Source organism: Manis javanica, chromosome 8 (assembly GCF_040802235.1).
Source record: "Manis javanica isolate MJ-LG chromosome 8, MJ_LKY, whole genome shotgun sequence".
Taxonomy (NCBI): Eukaryota; Metazoa; Chordata; class Mammalia; order Pholidota; family Manidae; genus Manis; species Manis javanica.
In genome coordinates this window covers 106,940,365-106,955,313 of record NC_133163.1, presented here as the reverse complement: position 1 = coordinate 106,955,313, position 14,949 = coordinate 106,940,365, and the positions used below count along the sequence as shown (strand labels likewise).

General features: G+C 47.1%; 1 protein-coding gene across 4 annotated transcripts in view; it reads right to left on the bottom strand.

The window, feature by feature from the left end:
• The window catches only part of CGNL1 (cingulin like 1), a 173,688-nt gene extending 159,173 nt beyond the window's left edge, over positions 1-14,515 (bottom strand). For 2 of the 4 annotated variants that reach the window (XM_037020954.2, XM_037020956.2), the window contains exon 1: positions 14,329-14,511. The gene's annotated coding sequence lies outside the window, so the exon portion shown is untranslated. Of the gene's footprint in view, positions 1-14,167; positions 14,186-14,328 lie in introns of those variants that run through there. The other 2 variants (XM_073211902.1, XM_073211901.1) reach the window with 2 other exon arrangements.
• Between the last annotated feature and the right edge of the window lie 434 nt (positions 14,516-14,949).

Here is a 14,949-nt window from a genome sequence, read left to right as displayed (position 1 = left end):
GGAGATAAAATGACCTTATTTCACTCCTGAACTTCTTTCCTCCACAACCTCCCTTCACACAGACCACACACAGCCAAATGGCACTCCCATCCCCTCACAACCATGTTGCTGATAACACCCCATGTTAGAGCCCTGGTTTCCTCTCCTTATCCCAGGTACACGCTAAGAAAATACCTATCATTTTCTTTTTTATTATAAAGGCAATGCATACAGTGATTTTTATAAAATTCAAAGAGTCAAGGGCATGAAATGAAAAGAAATTTTCCCTCCCAACCATACCATGGGTCCCACAGCCCAGAAATAACCACATCTCTTAGGACCTCTAGAAATGTGTTTTTGCAATCAAGAATTAAGACTTTTTTTTTAAACAAATGAGATTTCAGAATACATACCAAATTGCACCTTGCTTTTAAAAAAACAACAGTACACTTTGTGAATTTTTCTTTATCAATACTTGCAGATTTGCCCAATTCCATAATGTATTTATACCTGAGTTTATTTAACAAGTCCACTGTTGACATTTACTTCCAGTGCTTCGCTATTATAATGCTGTTAACGAGTATCTTTGTATGTTTGCCAGCACACTTGAGCAGTCATAAGATAAACTCCTAACTGTGAAAAGGCTGAGCTACAATATGTACATTCCTAATTTTCAAAGAGAATGCTGTGCCAACACCTACCACAGCAGCTGCTGCTTTCCCCCTGGCCAGCAAAGCTCCAGTTTCGTCCCCTCTCATCCCAGGGCCAACATGCTTCAGGGAAGGCTGGGCCCCTATCTAGCACCACAACTGGTCTAAGCAAGCTATGGGCACCCCCTCTTCTCCTGAAAGTCATTGGTTTAAGTGTGGGCACCCGACCCAGTTTTGCCAAAAGGGCACAGAAGTTCTGGGGAGGGGTCCTGGTAAAGGCTTCCTGTTTTCCTGCATCTGGACATCACTGTGTGTGAGGATACAGGCTGGAGAAGCTGAAGCCACATGAGACCGTGGGGAGACAAGCTTAAGGACAAATGTCAAACACTGAGGCTAATAAAGAGGGAAGAGTAGAATGCATATGAGTCTTTCATTAATTAGCCCCAAATTGCCCTAATTTGGGGCTCCTTATTTACATGAAAAAACATCTTTACTATTTAAACCACTTTTAATTGAATTTTATTTACTTACAAGTGAGAGTACCCACTGCCAAACTGCTCTCCAAAAAGAAGTCTGCTGGATTTACAATCCCACCCATACCACATATGTGTCTCCTCACACCCTTGGCTCCCCAGGGTTTTACTCCCCATCAGTCCTCTGCACGTTGTCACCTAACAGCCAGAGCCTAAGCACACGCTGCCAGAAGCTAACACAAAGGCTGCTCACCCTTAGCCAGTTCCCTCCTCCTGCTCTTCCCAGGGTATCGCGCTGAGGCACTGGGTCCACCTGGCTCGTTCAGGAGAGGAGACCCTGCCATCAGAGGCCCAGGATGCACTGTAACGCCGTGAAGCCGGCTGACTCACTCCCTGGGCCGAGACAGTCCCGGAGCAGTGCAAGGACAAGCCCTGGGCTGGGGACTGGGCGGCTGAGTTTGGATCTGCTACCGAGGAGCCAGCGGGCAGCAGACAAGGCACCTAACTTCGCAAGGCCTGTTTCTCTGGATATAAAAAGAGGGCTCTGAAAACTAAGGCCCAGAGTCCTTAAAAAGATGGGAAGGACGCACGGGAGGCCTGACGATAACAGTCACTGACTTTTAGAGGTGGGATTTGGGCTTAGTTCCCACAGACCTGCTGAGAAGCGACCGTGTGAAGGGTAAGCCGAAGCCCAGCTTCCCTGGATACTCTGGCCCTCTCCGTCCTCTTTGCAGCCTCTCTATCTGTCGCTCCCCTGCCACCTCAGTGGGCTGACTGTCAGGTCATCACTGCTGACCTGAAGAAACCCAGCCTACCACTTCTGCTCCTCGCACAGAAAAGCATTGCCCCAGGAGCACCATCACAGTGAATGACTATGAAGTGACATCCAGCCAGCCGAGAGTCAGTGCGTGCTAGATCAATGCACAACAGTCGCCAAGGCCCGGCCTGGTACCTCAACAGAACTTACGTGATTCCTCCCCCTCACTGGCCTAGGTTTAGCAGGCTCCCCAGAGGCTGGTGCAGCCCACACGTCCCTCTTCTTCACTCTCTGCCACTGGGCCGGAGTGAATTGCTGTTCCCAGCACTTCACTCTCTGGAATGAAGTTGGATGGCCACCTTCTTTGCCACGCGACTTCACAGTACTTCCCACTAGAGTGGCCCAGGCATACCTCTCCACCACACTGATGTTGGGTTTGGCCATGTGATTTGTGTCAGCAGAAGTGACAGTGGGGTGGTTATAAGCCAAAGCCTTCAGAGGACCCCACTTGCTGTCCTATGCCTCTTCGATCTGCCATGAGACAAACACGCACTAGGAAACCGCTGCCGCTTCAGTCTGGACCCCAGAACAAGCACATGCAGAACAGACCTGAAGCCAAATGGAAGCCTGGAGTCTAGCCCAGCCCAGCCAAGGCCAGCTTAGGTCAACTGAACCACACTCAACCAACAGATGAGTGACTAGGAAAATAAATGTGGTTCTGAGGCACTTAACATCTGGGATTATTTGTTACCAAGGAATATTATGCAGCAAAACTAATATAAGCATCATAAGAGCAACAATAATGGTAAGTTTGCCTGGTACATAACAGATACGTAGTAATTAAACATTCATGCTTATCTTAAGATCTTACTTCATACATCATTCAAACACATACAGAGCACTCCAATGCATGGGGCACCACGCTGAGCCCACCAGGAAATGAAAACTACAAGGACAACTAATTCCTACAAGTGTCTCTTTAGTCTAGCAAAACTCCAAGCTTCCTAAATCCTACTGGAGAGGGGTCTGTGTTAGCAAAGCTTATATTTATTTCATTCATTCATTCATTGTCCTGGGTCAGATCCCAGAAGGGATGGAATTCAGCATCTGTGCGATTAGTGACCTAAATGTGTCTACATGCATTGACGGTAGAATCTACTTCTATCTACAAATATACGATTTAATTAAAAGAAAGAAATTAAAGTTATTTTTTAAAAGATGGAAAGAACTTGAATTATTTTTTAGCGAACTCCTTGGTTCTATTGATCTTCATTTACTGAGCACCTATGATCTGTAGCTGTGCTAGGAAGCAGCACACACAATTCCTAGTCCCAACCCCTGGCTGCCTAGGAACAGTCACTGTCCACAAATGAATTATTTAAAATAGAGTTAATATATCCATGTAGCATACAAAGTTAAACAAAAGAAAAATTCCCTATAGTTTAGGAGATAGTTTAACTCCAACATCTTTGCATTTTACTTTTAAAATAATTTTGTTTCATCTGCAAATATGAAGATTTCACCACCCCCTTTCTCCTTTTATTGAAAACAATAGAGAGGATGGGTTTTGGCCATACTCCTCACATTCATCTCAGCTCAGGGTTGTGGGAGACTGCTGCATTTAGTCTTTTCAAGGGTCTTTGGTAGTCTAAATACACTGTATCCACTGGGTCATGCTTATTCCCACACGTATTGTCTCCCTCAGGGAACTTTCATAGATTCATCAAGCATGATTTCTCCACGGGCACGTCATGTATTTTCAGGGGTCTGGTGGGATCACCCTCTTCCATGGACTGCACAGGAATGCTGGGTATGAAGGTGAATTCACTCTGAAAGCAGGGAGCACTTCTACAGCTCTAACGGGGAATTCACAGAAGTGAAGTGTCAGAATAAGAACACACATACCCACACACACGTCCGTATGCAGGTGCTGTTTTAAGCATTTTATACATATTAACACATATGACATGTAATCCTGGAGCCAGGAGTTGGATCCCGACAGTCTAGAGCTGGAGGCCAGGCTCATCATGACCAGGCCCTGCGGCATCTCTGCAAACTGCAGTGGGTGCCACGACTCTGGAGTTCCCGGCCTTCCTGCCTGGCCAGCACAGTGAGATCCCCAGGGAAGCAGCGCAAAGGGAAGGCGCTCTGGAGCGTCCCTGAGTTCAGGACATAGCCTTTTCCTGGGCAGTCCCCTGTGAGAACTCCCGAAGTTGCCCACGAAAGGACCTCCATCAGCCTCCTAAAGCAGCCAACATCCTGCTTCTCTTGGCGGATCCTACTCACCTCCCCAGATTCGGAGCACAGAGCAGAGCCTCCTCAGCAGTAAGGGCACACGGCCTCCTGAGCCCAAGAAAGTTCCAAATCCTGGCAGAAAGCTTCGCCCCAAACACCCAGAATCTCAGAAGCCTTGATCTGTTCTCCAAAATGCTCTAATCTCTTGTTGCTAATGCTACCCCCACCCTCACCCCGGCCCTGTCACTAAGGGCAGAATTGGAGGTGGGGGGAGATGGGGCCACACATCACCACCTCTCCGTATAGTTTCCCTGCAAGTGAGCTAGTGTTTCATCTCCGGGCGGCTTTAGGCCAGCCGTGCCTGAAGGGGGGAGGAAAGAGAGGAGTTAAGATTGTCTGGGTCAATGACAAGCTACAAATGCGGCCCAGGCCTCCACCTGGAAATCTAAAGCAAAAGGGTATTATTAAAGTCACAGGTTAAGGATCACTCACTCCACAGCTCCTCATTTAGAAGCCCATGGTGGCATTAAATGTAAACACTTCCCAAGAATGCTTTAAAACAGAGAGGGTTTTTATTAAACGACTTAATTGAGGGCCACTTCTCATTGTGGAAAGCTTTTAAACCGAGGAATAAAAGGGGGCCTGGTGGGTGTTTTGCAGACACTTGTTTTTAAAACCTGCCATGCTGTTCTGGGAAAATAAAGCACAGCTCGAGGCCCCTGCATGGGCCCCTGCTGTGAATTTGTCAGCAGAAACAAAATACCTAATAAGACCTACTCCCTGGCAGCACCAAGAAGCTGGTGAGAGAGCTTTAGTCCAATATTCATTTCAAGGGTCATTAGAATCACTGGATGGGAAAAGTGGAAAAAGTAAGGCAGGCCAAAAATGGACCAAAATATATTTTAAACCTGGAAAACAGGACACAACCTGGGAAAAACCACAGGCCTGATATACCGGAGGCTTGGGCTGCTCTACAAAAAGGAGACCAGGTAAAAAGGAATTCAGCACTTAGATTTGCTGTCATACACAGATGAGCCTGGATAACAGGAAACTAAGCAAAAGAAGCCATAAAGGGCCACATATTGTACGAATCTATTTATGTAAAATGTCCAGAACAGGCAACTCCAAGGAGATGGGGTGGACTAACAGTTGTCAGGGCCTGGGGTGCTGGGAGGACTGGGAAGGGACTGCTTAAAGGGCACAGCTTCCTTCTGAGTGATGAAAAAGTTCTGGAATAATTCTGTAAGGTCCTTCTGTGCTGACAGATAGTAACTACACTAGTTGGGGTGAGCATTTAATAATGTAGCTAAGTGTCAAACCACTATGTTGTGTACTTGAAACCCATATAATATTGTATATAAACTACACTTCAAAAAAATATAAAGTTCTGGAATGGTTACATAACACTGTGAATGTACTTACTGCCGCTTAAATTTTACATGGGTTAAATTTAAATTTAAAATGGCCAGTTTCATGTTGTATATATTTTACCACAATAAAATTTTAGAAGCTACCAGGAACTCCAGAAAGATCCTCTAGCACCTAACCTAGGGGCAACTGCTTCCTCACCTGAGTAAAAATACATATGCTGTAGGCCAGAATACTAAATAATATTGTTTTACTAATAAAGCATGTATTGAGTTAAGCTTATGTGCACCAGGCACTTCTTGAGGGCACAGCCCTATCACGTCCCTCACACCTGTCCTCAGTACGTGGTGGGATTATCACCAGCCTCGTTTTACAAGCCAGGAAACCAAGGGGCAGGGAGGTCAAGGTTCCTGCCCAGGGCCACACAGCTAATCCGGACAAGCCAGAGGGGAAACCAGGAAGCTCCCACCCACACTCATGCTCAGCCACGGGGCACACAGCCTCCAAATCATGCACTCTGCTGGACTGTTTTCTGGGCCTAGCTTCCCACTTGGCCTGCAACACAGATACTTTTTGGCTGTTGAGCTCTAATCCTTTTTTAGTGGCATTTACTGTGTGGCCACTTATGAATAGGGTTCTCTGAAAAAAAAAACGTGTTCAAAAGGCATGGTGTAGGAGTCATACATGTACAGGGTTACTTTCACATGTGCACAGTTATTTTATTTAGTCCTGGAGTAGCATGATAAGACAGGAGGGTGATGCATACCTGTTCTTTACCCCGGAGAAAATCAAGCCTCATAGTTGTATGGCCGACCTCAGGCCACACGGCAGGTGCAGGAGCCTGGCTTCTACTCCAGGCCAACGCTCCATGGTCTTCGCTCCACAGTCTTTGTAAGGGTAAGTTTTTGGTTTTAACAACCCTGAGATGTTAAGGATTTTAGCATATCTAAGCCATTTATATGTAAATTGATATGTATTTTTTTATATGTAAACAGTGCAAGCATTTACAAATGAAGTTAAGAAAGGCTTAATGGAGGGGAAAGAAAGTAGCTCTTCCCACCCTTCAGGAGCACCTGTGGGATCACCCAGAAGCAAGGTTGAATTCCATTCCCTCCACCCTACTTAAGAAAGGCGGGCTCTCAGTCACTGGCCAGTAGTACCCTTTGATGAGAGATGTTAAAAACCACCAGTGTTAAAGGTTCCACCTTGCCAGGGTGCTCAGCCACAGCGCTACTGACCCTTGGGGCCAGATCATTCTTTGTCACCGGAGTGTCCTGGTTATTGTTGGGTGTTGAACAGCATCCCTGGTATTTACTCACTAGATAACAGTAACCGCCACCCACGTTGTGACTATGAAAAATGTCTCCAGGTGTTGCCAAATGGCCCCGGTGGAGCCCCCCTTGAGAACCATTATACTATGTCAAAAAGATGCGGCCCCAACAGCTCTTTGACATAGCACTCCACCCCCATTTTACAGCTGAGGAAACAACCCCAGGGGGTAGAAGAACCTGTGCACAGCACCACTCTCCTACCGATGGGCAAAGTGGTTTCCAGTGCACGTAGGCAGGACCCCAGCGCTCTCACCCACCGTGTGGAGAAAGAGCCAGCATAGAAAAGGGAGAGAACTACCCCCACAGGCCCGTGTATTTAAACGTTAAACTGTGCCTTGCCCTGGGAAAATGGAGGGTGTTCTTGAATCCTGCCGGTGTTTGGGCCTCAACTCCAAAGAAAATATGCTCGGCTGGCAGGAACAGCCCCCAACCATGCAGCAAGTCTGAAGGGCCATTTGACTCAGGAAATCATCTGCAAGCTGAGGGTAGCCATGCTCTTCGAATAAAAAATGCCTTAAGCACAAACACAAGCAAAAGATCGCTGACCAAGGGAACTTGATATACATTCTTCAGCAGCGTGCCTGTATCAGGAGCGCTCCCCGGTTATTTCTGTGAGACACTGCCTCCACGCTCTCACCCTTCCTATTGCTGGGCTCCTTTCCTGTTTAGAAATTACTGTGGCCCCTAGAGATGGACAGACAGAAGAAATACAGGGATGTCAAGTTTCAGAAAGCTGCTGATTTCCACCCTTCACAGAACGTTACTGAGCACCTATCTTCTGCTAGACACGGGGACTCAAGGTTGGAGGGTCCCCCCTCTTTATGGGCTTGTTTATAGGTTTGTGGGAGTTCAGACAAGTCGGCAAAGGGCACTGATGGTGTTTTAACTGCTGAGATAAAGCTATCTATAAGCAGCCAGCAGGCTGTGAGGGAACAAATGAAGAGCCAGTGCAGCTATGCGAGCTCTGGGTCTAGAGAGGCCACCTGAGTGGTGACAGCATAGCTCCAGACACACAAGTTTGAACTCTGAATCCACCACTTTACCAGCTGTACAACTTTGACAAGTTACCCAGTTTCTCTTGGCCTTGTTTTTCCTCACCTGTTGAATAGGTTTATGAGAGTACAGTTGACCCCTGAATGGGGGTTGACGGAACCAAACACCCCCCTGCACAATTGAAAATCAAGTATAACTTTTGACACCCCCAAAAACTTAACTACTAATAGTCTACTGTTGACCACAAACCTTACTGATAATGTAAATAGTCAATTGACCTATTTTTTATGTTACAGGTATTATATACTGAATTCTTACAATTAAGCTAGAGAAAAGAAAATGCTTTTCAATTGCCACAAATCTCCAAAAATGTTTCCAAAATATTTATTGAAAAAAATCTCCATGTAAGTGGACTCAGGCAGTTCAAATCTATTTTTCAGGAGTCAACTGTACCCATCCCACAGAGTTGCTATATTAGAAGTTCTCAGGGCCAGAGGCATGTACTCTGAAGCATTTGCTGTTATTATTAGAATTACGAATGTTGCACAGGTCTTCTGGCAAGTCTGGAGACCCTCTCTCTTTGCACCTGCTGCCTCTCACCCAGGAAGCTGGACTCACTGCAGGGACCCAGTCCTGTAGTGAGAGGTGGTCGTGCTCTGAACAGGCCAGACACCAGGTAACCAGGGGCTCTAACCATCGCCCTCACACCTCCCCTTTTCCTGTTCTCCCCCACCCCCACTAATGCTTAGAGGTGGTGCAGGGCAACTAGACAGGGCTGAGCTGGTCTGGCTCCATCTGGAACAAAGGTGCTCAAGTCCAAAACTTGAAACTCACAAGTAAAAGAAATCTTAAATTTGGTAAACTCTACCCTGCAGTCCCTTTGCAAACTACTCTCTTTCTTATCTCTGCCTCCATTCTTTCTCTATCAGTTCCTCTGCAGCTCCTAGAGCTTTCACTGTAATCACCACTCTCAGTAAACTTTCCAGGTTTTTGGTATTTGATTAGGGCACAGAGAGAGGCTAATCAACTTTCAGCTGCTGCCATGTAATTCTGAGTAAGTCACTGTTCTTAATAAGAAGGATTAAAATCTCACATGCAAAAATAGCGGAGAAGCAAAATCTTTTTTTCTTTAAGCTATCAAAACAGCTACAATGAAGTTCAAGGATATACATTAGTTCACAGGGTATACTAGAACCTCTCCACAGCTTCAAGCCATTTCTTTTTCCTTTTATTAAAGACCAAAGAAGCCAGCTGCTTAGAGTCTGAAACTATGAGCTGGAATCTGCAAACTCCCACTTAGAACCCAACTCTCTGCCAGTTTCTTCACCTAGAAAATGGGTCTAACAACACTGACATCACAGGATCCCTGGGAGGAGTTCACCGTAGGTCCTCTCCTCCCTATGGGTTTAGGGGTGCAAGGGAAAACAGAGTGCCTCTCTCAAATGCAATAAAATACAAAGATAGAAAGCCACCAAAAGTCAGAGGTAAAACCCAAGAGAATTGCTGAAACCCAAACTAGAAAATCTTGGTTATCTTGCTTCAACCCTCTAGGAAAGATAAGCAACAGTGAAAAGTCATTAATAATAATGGGGCTTTACAGACCTAAAAAACTACAAGGTAACAACCTGAACCATTATGTACTTAACTCTAGCTAAACCTCTCAGAAATCCCTGTGATTGGGTGTCAGGGAATAAACTCCTCCCTAGAAGCAGAGGCTGCCAACGAGGCTGGCAGAAATATTCCGCGTTCATGACGAATGCCCTGTGCTCTAATCCCAAACACTCTAACTCCATGACTACCCTCCACCGAGTCCCCTGGAAATGTCCCCTGGAACTGATCCTTCTCAGGATGAAATATTGAGCAAGGGCACAGTGTAGTAATGAACACACAACCACAAACCCTGTTTTAAACTCATCTTTACTAATTGTAGTTCCATATGGCCTCTAAGTCTACTACCTGTAATTTTAAGAGCTTGAGATAATTATGATGCAGCGAAGTTTTATTTTTGCCACAAGTATCACATAAATAAAGAATTGAACATGCACAGTTATCATTTTGCTCTAGAATGTTCAACAATGAATTTTCTTGTTAATCTCTTACCCAACAATGACTTAGCTGCAAAAACTCAAGAGATTTGCAGAGCTGGAAGAAATGTAGAGATACTGTCTCTCTAACCTAGGATTTGGGATCCATTCAGAGCCTTTCTGAAGAGCCTCATCTACCCTCACCATTATAAAAAGACACTAGGAAAGGATTTCATAATACTTCCGCTACGGTGACAAGTCCACGGTGGTCTTCAGTTTAATGTCACACAACATCTAGTAGAAGAAAAGAGTAAATCTATCTGGACTTAAGGAGATTATGGTGTTAGAAAAACAAAGCACTGAAAACACAATTTCTTAATCAGCTCTGCTTAAGAAGAGCATGGAGCAGATGAAAGAACTAAGCACCCCTGAACCTCATCTGTAAAGTTTCCTCATCTGTAAAGGGAAGCTGCTGCCACCTGCCTCTCAAGAACAGAAGGATTCAGAATAACGGAACACAAGGGCTGAACACGCTGCCTGGCACTTGGAAGGCGATCAGTGAACAGATGGTACCTACTCTTAGAACCCTGGGCTCATTAGCCCTATGGGTCAGCAATTTGGAAACCACCCTCCCAGGGGAAAAACAGTGTTAAGTCCAGCTTTCAGTCTGTCCAAGGAAACCTGAGCTAAGGTGACAACAGCGTAAGAAAGAAGGAATGTCCGCACACTGGCTGGAGTCAGACAGGAACGGAGCCACTTGCTCTAAAGGCACATCAGCCATTGCTTTACGGAGACGCGTTGCACTCTCCTCCCTGTCTCTGCTGCAGGAGTAGCTCCTGCTAAGCTTATCTTGCCAGTAACCATCATGCCAAAACTGGATCCAGCCAGCCACACGTTCCACCAGCTTCCGGACCCCAGGGAATACCCCAGCGCCACCCGGATAAGTACTCCTCGTACACAATGCACCAGCCAGAACCTGGCCCCTCTTCCTTCCCTCCTCCTCCCCTCTACATGATCTGTGCACAAACCCTTCCCTCTCCTCTGTCAGAAAAGTATCTAAAACTACTGATTTAAAAACTTGATGTAGGAACACAATAAAATAAATTCTAATTTAAACCCAAGTATAGCTTCTCTTACGCCTGCTTGGCCAATGAATTCAGAAAGTATCTCTCCACGTGAGGCTAGCCAGGTGGGGTGCCTGGCTACCCCCTTACTTCTTTGTGTTTGCCATGATTATCAGTTTCCAACTTACTGTAACCCACGATTTACATCTTCACCAGATTTCAAGCTCCGTAAGTGTGCAACTGTACCCTGTTTACCAAGAACTCAGGGAGGAACACAGAGCTCTGCCAGCAGTAGGGGCTTTATAGGTATTTGTTAAATAAGGGAATAAAGAAATGAAACAACAAAAACAAAGAAAAAGTTGGTGCAAATTTAGGAGGAAGCTCTCTCCTCCCAGGGATACTGGTTTGGGGGACAGAGAGACAGGGGATGAAAAAGGCAGGGAGAGGAGGACTGGAACATGGGAGCTCAACTGAAACCTCCAGTAAGATTCCCCTGAATGAAAGCCAGTCAGCTCTGGTGCTATGCCCCTCAAATCCCCATTTTTTCTGTTCCATTTTCAGGGTTTTCATGCCATAACTTGTTTCTCGAGAACATTGACATCACATGACAGAGTCAAGTAAGCATTTGGTCATTCAGGGAAAATTACCCAATTTCCAATTCCCCTTGAACTTTGTTTTCCTTCTCTGATGCCAACCTCTCAGCCATTTCATGCCCTTTAGTGCCAGGTTCACAGGAGGGAAAGAAAGGAAAAGCACAAAATCAGTTGTGTTTTTTAAAAAGGTCAATGACAACTTTTAGATCAATAGATTTCAGGAAGAAAGGTAGTTAGGGAGACTATTAAATTTCTTTAACCACCCCTCACCACATCAGTACAAGCAAATGAACTGTCCTGCTGAAAGAAAGAAAGCCAACAGGACGGGCTATTCTTAACCCAAATCAAAGATCAACCTTCTGAACACTCTACACTTTTTCTCTGGGTGAAGATGTCACTCAGTAAGTCCTCTTAATTTTTAGTCATTTACTTTCTCCTGTTCCCTATAGTTTAGAGAGGCTACTCCAAAGTGAAAAATGTTTCAGTATATCTTTTGAGGTCCACATTTACACACATTTTCTCTTTTTGTTTTTATTTTGGCCAGAATGTGCTGCTATTCACAGTATAACTTCCACTGTTCAGGTGCTACTTTTCAGATACCAGTTCAATAGCATCCTCAAATATTTTCCCCCAAAATGAAGACAAGATCCACATACTAAAAGCTCACAAACCACTCAATACCATGCCTTCGTTTTGTTGGCCTGGTTCAAAAAAAAAAAATCAATAGTACAAAAACACTTTCCATATGGTCTTATTCCCCAAGGTTGTGGATTTGGGTCAGGGGCCACCCTGTGAGACCATGCACTCCACATAACCTTCATTCTCAAGCCAAGACAATTAAGACTGTTCCCACAGCAGCCCCACTTCCAGCAATTGAATACAGTGATAGGAGCAGGGCATGATAGTGGAAGGTGGGAGACAAAGAAAAACCCAACTAGGCAAACTACACAATTTTTTATTTTTCAAAATAAATGTTCTGTGTACTCAGGAGCTAGAAATGAACATGAGCGCCACCTCTGGAGGGCATTCCCTTGGAAGTATGTCACTCCACTGCTAGTAAAAATGCAATTTAGGCAGCAAGCTGGTGCCTAAAAAAAGATAAAACCCACAAGTTTGTGGCCAGGTAGCAAAATCAAGGTGGGAATTTAATACAACCATTGTACTTGGGCACAATAGTAGATTAACCAAGATCCAAGGAGACTGTCACAAAATAAAGACACTGAAAACACACTTTCAAAATAAAATATATATATATGATCAAATTGAGTCAATAATATACATGTTCAGATTTTCCTTAGTCCTAGTTCCCTATCATTTTTAAGATCATGTGACAAGTGGCTAAGGTCTCACCTCAGATGTGCCACGCTACTGTAAGGCACAAATTTCCTAACTCAGATGTTATTCTATCAACAAGAAATACACAGTGCGTTACATCTGCTGGGCTTCATCACATACTGAGCTTAACCCGCAAATGCATACACATTAACACAGCAGCAATACAAAACCTTAAGAATCTTGTCACCTTGTTTTCTTGAAAGACAATTCCCCAAAGTTATGCAAAAATCATTCTCTGTGGCTAAGGGTCTCCAAAGACTGATGGATTCCTAAAGTATTTTTCCTCCTTGTAATCTGAAACCCGTTCTCAATTGGACAAATCAAGCCACCACTTGGTTTTCCGTGAAGAGAACAACTCTATGTTACAACCTTGACCTTTGCAAGGACTTGGTAGCTTTTATTCCTACACTCCCACCTCCTTGGAGGAATGGGCCAGGGCAATATTTACTGTCAACAGAGAGGTAGAAACAGAGCGAACTCCAAAAAAGGGCACCGCCTGCACTCTAAGGTTGGAAAGCGACAATGAACAGGCTCTTCAGGTGGGGATGTGGGTTGCAAAAGGCAGGGTCAAGAGTGCCTGCGACCAGTTCTGTGTGAAGACTGATCTCTAGAAGTTCAAAGAGTGGCTGTGGGAGCAAGCCCCAAAGCAGAGGTTTTCAAATGCGGCTGCACGTTCTTATCACCTGACTTTTTAAATTCCATTGTCCGGGCTGCTTCCCAGACCAACTGACTCGGGATCTGAGAAGCGAGACCAGGAATCGGCATTTTTAAAAAACTCTCTAGATGGGCGGCCAAGTCTGAAAACTAATGCTCCAAAAGAATTTCCAACGTGTTTTGAACTGCGTGTTGTGAGCAGCGTGCGCAACGAGGTGCACTGCTTGCTTGGGGCGAAGGGGTACGCACGTAGCAAATACACAAAAATCCAGTTTAACTAACTCCAACATGACAGCCAAGCACCTGTCTAGAGGCCAAACAGTGAAGCAACTTGGAAAAGTCCCTTGGAAAGCCAGGCTATGCGCCAGGAGAGGCGGGGGCTTTCAAGGGAAGACCCCGCGCCGAGAGAAAGGGCGGCCACAAGCCCTTTCTTTTCAAGGGATGGTCTGCACGACCAGCGGAGAAGTTAAGCAAAACAGGGTAGGACAGGAACCGAGGTGCTCCGCCTTGGCCCTGGAGGGACCCTGGCTCACTCCCAGCTGTCACACGAGCCCGAGGGTGGAGGCAGGGGTGCGAACGCTGCCAGTCCCTCATCGAAGGGAGGTCCTGCGGACTCGCTCCCACCGGGCCCCGACGCGGCCCCCCAGGAATCCCCTCCGTGCGCTCTGCGCGTCCTCCGGGAGGGCGCGGCGGGCCGGGGCCAGGGCGCACCTTCCAGCCCGAGGACCCGCGCGCCCGGCGGCAGGCGCGGGCTGAGCGCGGTCACCTGGCGGAGCCCGAGCACCCCCTCCGGTGCCGCCGCCGGGACACTTCGGACCCCGGACCGGGTCCCCGCTCACACCAGGGGCCGCTCCCGCTCTCCACTCGCTTACCGCCGCCGCCTCCCGGGTCGCGCTCGCGCCGCAGCCAGCAGAGCCGGGCCCGAGTGCCGGGGCCGCGGCGCCGCCGGGAGGCCGGGCGAGCCGGGACCCGCCCCGCCGCGCCGCCCGCCCCAGGGAGGAGGGGCCGGGGGCCGCGCGGGGGCCCAGAGCGGCCGGCCTGGAAGCCCGACGCCCCTCCGCGGCCGGCGCCCGCCTCCCGGCGCCTGCCGCACGCTGCGGCCCTCGCCCGCCGCCCCCCCCCCACGCCCCACGCGGGCTTGCCCGGGATGCGCCCTCCCTCCGCCCCGCCAGCCCCTCTTCCCCACCCACCTCGGGTGCACTTCTCTCCAGCACCGCTTTGTCCTCACCCTTCCCCAGATCGGAATGTTCTCCCACTTCCCTTCCGCCGTCACCTGGTGCTTTCTCCCCGGAGCCTGGGCCTTTCAGATTCCCAGGCCCCCAGGAAGCCTGCCTTGTTCCGCGCCCCGACCCCACAGTGCCTGAGCACGGGTTTCGCCTTACCCTCTGTGTGGCCTTTTTCTCTTAAATCAGACGCTTAAGGTACTACTTTTCTCCTACCACAATCAGCTCTACAAATATTTATTGAGCAACTACTATGTCTATATGCTGGTG